General features: G+C 36.6%; 2 long non-coding RNA genes and 1 other non-coding gene across 3 annotated transcripts; 2 read left to right on the top strand and 1 right to left on the bottom strand.

Moving 5' to 3' along the window:
• The first annotated feature begins 890 nt into the window (after nt 1-890).
• On the top strand, nt 891-1650 carry LOC141379241 (uncharacterized). The gene is made up of 2 exons (XR_015518425.1): nt 891-982; nt 1236-1650. It is a non-coding gene; the product is annotated as an uncharacterized LOC141379241 (long non-coding RNA).
• Nucleotides 1651-3132: 1482 nt separating this feature from the next.
• On the bottom strand, nt 3133-3204 carry trnac-gca (transfer RNA cysteine (anticodon GCA)). The gene has a single exon. It is a non-coding gene; the product is annotated as a tRNA-Cys (tRNA).
• Nucleotides 3205-5284: 2080 nt separating this feature from the next.
• Nucleotides 5285-6180, top strand: LOC147832217 (retrovirus-related Pol polyprotein from transposon 412-like). Its single transcript, XR_015518424.1, has 3 exons — nt 5285-5425; nt 5498-5566; nt 5836-6180. It is a non-coding gene; the product is annotated as a retrovirus-related Pol polyprotein from transposon 412-like (long non-coding RNA).
• Nucleotides 6181-7570: the final 1390 nt, after the last annotated feature.

The following is a 7570-nucleotide window of genomic DNA, read 5'->3' as shown; positions in this document are numbered from 1 at the left end:
GCTGGCTGCAGGAGAGGTTATAAGCTCAATTACACTTGACCATGAGTATGTTTACATGGACACCAATAATCTGATTTTAATACGATCAAGACAGTACTCAGATTAAGAGTCTACCATGAAAACAACGTTTTTTTTTTATGAACTTAATCCGATCAAGGTCATAATCGAAGTAAACAGAAACTAAATTAAATTGTGGAATATACTGATTTTATTTGCATTATTGAAGCGCAACACAGACATATAAACACCTTAATCAAACGATTACCGTTGTGTAGGATTTTTTTGTCGCATTTTGTGACAGGATAGTCTCAACACACGGCTGTTTGACACTATTCCCTGTACCATTGAAGACCACAGACAACTGCATCACGAAATATGGAGGGTTTTTCCCTATACAGCATGCAACTACACTACAAAGCAGTTCATAGCTGCATCCAATATCTTGTTTGTCACAGGGGGCATGCATAAAAATTATTCTGAATGAAAGTGAAAGTGCCAAACTGCAGTTAAAGTTGACAAATTAAAAATGAAACCCCTGAAATTACACGAAACTACGGAGGAAACGCGGATAGTGTGGTGATGCAATGAAGTTAATCGAATTTTGTGCTATAACAAGTAAAACAGGATCATGAAGTGAACGTTCAAAAAGCAACTCGTGTAAACGCCTTAATCATATTATTGTCTTATTCACATTAAGGCTAATAATTTGATTACTGATGTCCATCAGACACTTTTAGAAATTTAAATTTTTATATATTTAATTTTTTTTAAAGTCCGTTTGAACTGAAAGTCACTGAGACTTTTATTTCAGTACTTCCAATTAAAAAGGGCATTTGGGTAGGGGGCGGGGTGTTTCTTTTTGTCATTCTTTTGTCATTGCAAATTCACAGTAAGAGGAGTGGTTTTAAGAACATTGTTATGCAGTTGCTATGGAAGCCATCAAGCTGACATCAACAGAAGGACCGCTACTCCAAACACGGAAGTAAATGCTCAGACTTTGATTAAAGTTTACCAAAATTTACATTAATTTCCATTAACATTAATTATTTACCCTAAGAATAGGAATGCAAGCTTGGAAAATAAACATTGTAAATTATGATTTTAAGTGCACTCAAAGTAGTTTGTATCATGTTGATGTTAAAGTGTATTATTTTTAATAGGGTGATTTTAGTTTATTTGATGCTACAGAAATGTGTTGTGGTTTCGTGATTATGTGCACACTATTGGTTCTGCAGGAGTTTGATCCAGCTTCTGAATGCTACAGCACAGACTCTTGCTCCAAATGATGTCATCAGTGCAAGATATCAGTGGTCTTGCATGAGTATTTTGGTTTAAGTTTTCAAATGTGGAAGAAAGTGAGTACTTTGTTCATCAATTATTTTGTCTATGGCCCATTCACATCAAGAGCAATAACTAGCATCCACCATGACAATCTATCAATACAAGCTGAGCTCAAATTTTATTGTACATCCACTGGGGAAGATGTATCCACACAGCAGCTCCTATTATAGTAACATAATAAAAATCATTTTTAGATGTCCAATTTTTAAAAGGGGGGAAAAAACAGTCAACCAATCAGAATCCTTAAATTATCCGACAATAAATAACATCATCATGAGTTTGTGTGGACAATAATAAAATTATCTTCAGTTATCTTTCTTTTACTCTTCATGATGAAGATTAAAGGGGGTGGGGGGGGTGGGGGGGGGGGGGTGGGGGGTGTTGATCCAGGGACCTCTTGATCTGCAATCAAATGCTCTACCACTAAACTATACCCCCATGAAAACAAAGACTGTTGGTATAGCAAAAAGAAAAAAAAAACTTTCATACAGCTCTGTTTGAAAATTAATTTGCAAAATAAAGCGATTGGTTATGCCGTTAGGAGGAGCCAATTTCAATGTGCCAAAGTTAGGGTCAAGGTAAGTTACAGACACAAATCCAAGATCTTGCCAAAGAGGGCAACAGGATTTGAATTGGGGACCTCTTGATCTGCAGTAATTTTTTTGTAATTTCTTTTGTCATTTTTTTCTGCAAAAAAGTCGTTACTAGGGGTGTTAAAATTATCGACATCAGTTCAGTAATAAATCATAACCGGTTATTACGCACTGACATCATTCATCTCCTATGTGCGATGTTGCAATACTATGGTGAAGGACGGAGGCGAGGGCGAGTGAAGGCGACACAGCACATGAGCCGCAATTTCAATATAAGGAGAAATGCTGTAAAATTCCATCTCTGTCTCTCTCTCACTTTGGACGTTTGACCCGCTGGCCTGTTTGTGAGGTAACTTTTTCTCTACTCTTGGCTGTTAAAGCGATATTTGTGGATCCAGACATGAGCATGCCTGATGTGCAACTTTTTTCCACTGCGTATATTACGGATTACCTGTGATAATCGCGTATTATGCTCATACGGACTGTAATCACGGCTGTTCTTCCCGCCATCTGTGAACAGCGCTTTCATTTTTAAAGCTATACCCCCATGAAAATGAAAAACTTTGGTGTGACAAAAATAACTTTCACAAAGGTCTGTTTGAAAAAAAAAAAGAAAAAAAAAGCAAATGGTTATGCTGTTAGGAAGAACAAATTTCAATACAACAAACCCAGTGTCGAGATAAGTTACAGACACAAACCCAAGGTCATGCCAAAAGGGGCACCCAGATTTGAACCAGGGACCTCTTGATCTGCAGTCAAATGCTCTACCACAGAGCTTTACCCCCAAGAAAATGAAAAACTTTGGTATAGCGCCAAAAAAAAAAAAAAAAAAAAACTTTCATAAAGGTCTGTTTGAAAAAAAATTAGCAAAAAAATCAATTGGTTATGCCGTTAAGAAGGGCCAATTTCAATGTCAGGGTAAGTTACAACACAAATCAAAGGTCTTGACAAAGGCAGTAGCCAGATTTGAATTAGGGACCTCTTGATCTGCAATCAAATGCTCTAACACTGAGCTATACCCCATGACTATTAAACTATTGGTAAAGCAAATAAAAAAAACACTCTTTCATAAAGGTCTGTTTGAAAATTAATTTTCAAAAAACAAAAGCAATTGGTTATGCTGTTAGGAAGAGCCCATTTCAATGAGCCAGACCAAGGGGCAAGGTAAGTTAAAGACACAAATCCAAGATATTGCCAAAGGGGGCATCCAGATTTAAACCGGGGACCTCTTGATCTGCAGTCAAATGCTCTACCACTGAGCTATACCCCCATGCCAAATGCTTTGGTATAGCAAAAAAAAAAAAAAAAAAAACACTTTCATAAAGATCTTTTTGAAAATCAATTTTTTAAAAAAGCGACTGGTCATGCAGTTAGGAAAACCTAACTTCTAAAGTACCAACCAAGGGGCAAGGTAAGTTAGAGACACAAATCCAAGGTCTTGCCAAAGGGGGCACCCAAATTTGAACAGGGGACCTCTTGATCTGCAGTCCAATGCTCTACCACTGAGTTATACCCCCATGGCAAAGACTTTGGTATAGCAACAACAACAACAACAAAAAAAAAAAAAATCATAAATGCCTGTTTGAAAATTAATTTGCAAAAAAAAGCAATAGGTTATGCCGTTCGGAAGAGCCAACTTCAATATACCAACCCAGGGTCAAAGTAAGTTACAGACACAAATCCAAGGTCTTGCCAAAGGGGGCACTGATATTTGAACTGAGTACCTCTTGAACTGCAGTCAAATGCTCTACCACAGAGGTATACCCCCATGACAAAATTGTTGCTATAGCAAAGAAAGAAAACTCTTTCATAAAGATCTGTAGGAAAATCCATTTTCAAAAAAGCATTGGTCATGCAGTAAGGAAGATCCAACTTCAATGTACCAACCCAAGGTCAAGCTAAGTTAAAGACACAAATCCAAGGTCGTGCCAAAGGAGGAACACGAATTTAAATCGTGGACCTCTTGACCTGCAAACAAATGCTCTACCACTGTGCTTTACCCCTATGACGAAGATTTTGGTGTAGCAAAACAAGAAAACTCTTTTGTAAAGATCTGTTTGAAAATCCATTTTCAAAAACCTATTGGTCATGCAGTTAGAGCCAACTTCAATGTACCAACCCAGGAACTAGGTAAGTTACAGACACAAACTCAAGGTCTTGGCAAAGGGGTACCTGGATTTGAACCGGGGACCTCTTGATCTGCAGTAAAATGCTCTACCACTGAGCTTTACATCCGTGAGTCCAAACCACATGATACATTGTATACACTATATACATATACACTCCATACATATTTACATTCCACACATGATAGACTCTTTACATATACACACATGAAACACTCAATACACATGATACACTCCTGTCAGGGTCTGGGACAGAACCCCGGTCTCTAGTGTGAAAGGTGAATGACTTAACCGCTGAGCTACTGGAACATGCTGCAAACCACATAATACACTGTAAACACTCTATGGATATATACACGACACACTGTACATATACACTCTCTATAAATATACACACGATACATTTAATACATGATAGACTCCATACATATACACACGACACATTTTGTACATATGCACACATGATAGACTCTATACATATACACATTATACACTCCATATATATTTACACAGGATACATTCCATACATAATAGATTCTTTACATATACACACATGATAAACTCTATACATACACACTCTATGCATATATACACATGATATACTCCTGTCGGGTTCTGGGATAGAACCCAGGTGTCCAGCGTGACTTAACCGCAGAGCTACTGGAACATGATGCAAACCACATGATACACTGTATATATGCACACTTGATAGACTCTATACATATAAACATCATACACCCTATACATATACACTCCATACACATGACACACTCTATATATACGCACACAAGACAGGCTCTATACATATGCACACATGATAGACTCTATACATATACACTCCAAACATATATACACACACTCTATACATATGATACATTCCATACATGAAAGACTCTTTACACATACACATTATACACCCTATACATATATACATATGATACATTCCATACATGATAGACTCTTTACATATACACTGCATACATATGTAATGAGACCATGTCTGGGCACTACAAGTCCCAGCAGGCTTAGCGCCATGCAAGGAAGTGTTGTTGTTTATGTGCGGACACTTTATTTCCTGATTGCGGCGTAAATTAACAACAGGTTGTAGATTGCTCAGCGCTATATAAGTGAGTCAAAGTTTGTTTGCCATTTTGCTGTCGTTGTTGCATTCTGGTCGCGGCACGTAAAGGCCGGTAGGTAGCAAGTTTATTTGTGTGATGTGCGGTCTCTCTTTCTCGCGGAGTTTCCTTTTTTTTTAACGCATGCATAAACTGACATTTATAGTCAACACTTCACGTGAGGGGTAGCTGATGAGCAAACAACATTTAATGCTGCCAGATCTTCATTGCGAACTTATTTAAAGAGGTAGTTGTTTTATAATTTTAATAAACCGTTTTTAGTATTGTGTTTTAATGATATTATCCTTTTTATTTCTAGTGCTATTACGGGATCATTGTTTGCTGATTGTTGCCTGAGTGTCAGCATGGGAAATTAAGGATCTTAGAGGTATTGTTTAAAACAAAGAAGGGTTTTTATCTCTTAATGCATGTTTTATTTATAGGATGTTTTATTGTGTTTGGTTTCTGTGTTGTAATAAACTGTGTTTCCCCTTTTTAGGGATGCACGGTTGCCGTTTACTTTAGACTTACAATAATATTTTTGTTATTGAATCTTTGTTGTTGACTTTTGTTGTATGCGAATTTGGGTTGTTTATTATGTTGCTAGGTTGACAACAATTTGTATTTTCCTTTGTTAAACTTTTCTTTCTTTTGTAGGTTCTGTTTTGGATTTGCTTTACCATCAGTGGCCACTGGGTTCCCTGCACTGTGTGGATGGCGGTGGAGAAAAGGTGGTTGGGATTGTGTGGTGATTTGGTCACTGTTGATTTTTGTGTTTTTTTAGGTTGCAGTGTGATTGCTGTGAGCTGAGTGTGGTGAAAACACTGCTGCTTGGGTACCTCATCTGTCCTCACTTTCTGGGTAACCGGTGGCCATTAGTGGTTTGTTTTTTTCTTTTCTTTTATTTAGTTTATTTACTTTTTTTTTCCTCCTTATTTGCAATAAAGATGGAGACAATTTGTATATTACAACTTGTGGAATAAAAGATAATTGTCCTCCTAATTGTAAGTCACTTCATTTACCCTCTGCTGAATCATTAACACTGACAAAAGTCATCTGGTCACACATATATACACTCTATACATTTATACACTTCATACATATGATACATGATAGACTCTTTACATATACACATTATACACCCTATACATACTCACTCTATGCATTTATACACGTAATACACTCCTGTCAGGTTCTGGGACAGAACCAAGGTCTCCAGCGTGAAAGGTGAGTGGCTTGACTGCTGAGCTACTGGAACATGATGCAAACCACATGATACACTCTGTACATATGCACACATGATAGACTCTATACATTTACACTGCATACATAAATACACGTTACACGCTATACATATACACTCCATGCATATGCATACAAGATAGACTCTATACATACACACACATGATACACTCTATACATTTATACATACACATGATACATTCCATACATATTAGACTCATTACATATACATATAGCTACTGGAACATGATGCAAACCACATGATACACTGTATACATATGCACACTTGATAAACTCTGTACATATACACATTATATACTTAACAAACATATATACACATACACTCCATACATATATACACCCCATGCACTCTATAAATATGATACTTTCCATACATGATAGACTCTTTACATACACACACACATGATACACTATACATATACACTCCATTCATATATATAAACATGATACACTCTATACACATGATAGACTCTATGCATATTTACACCCTATACATATACACTCTATGGATCTATACACATGATACACTCCTGTCAAGGTCTGGGATAGAACCCTGGTCTCCAGCATGAAAGGTGAGTGACTTAATCGCTGAGCTACTGGAACATGATGCAAACCTCATGATAAACTGTATACACATGCACACTTGATAGACTCCATACATATACACTGTACATATGCACACTTGATAAGACTCTATACATATACACTGCATACACACTCCACACATATGATAGACTCTTTACATATACACATACACTCCATACATATATATATATATATATATATATATATATATATATATATATATACACTCCATACATGTATACACATCATACATATGAAACATTCCATACATAGATACACTCATATCAGGGTCTGGGATAGAACCCAGGTCTCCAGCGTGAAAGGTGAGTGACTTAACTACACTGATACACTGTACATATGTTAAACTTTATACATATACACTGCACACATATGTACATGATACACTCTATAAATATGCACACAAGATCGTCTCTATACATATACACACTGTACATTTATACATGATAGAATACACTGTACATATGCACACTTGATAGACTCTATACATATACACATTATACACATTCCACACATATGATACATG

The sequence above is a fragment of the Danio rerio genome, chromosome 20, assembly GCF_052040795.2.
Source record: "Danio rerio strain M-AB ecotype USA chromosome 20, GRCz13ab, whole genome shotgun sequence".
NCBI classification, from domain to species: Eukaryota; Metazoa; Chordata; class Actinopteri; order Cypriniformes; family Danionidae; genus Danio; species Danio rerio.
The sequence above is the reverse complement of the archived record's forward strand: the minus strand, read 5'-3'. Positions and strand labels throughout refer to the sequence as shown.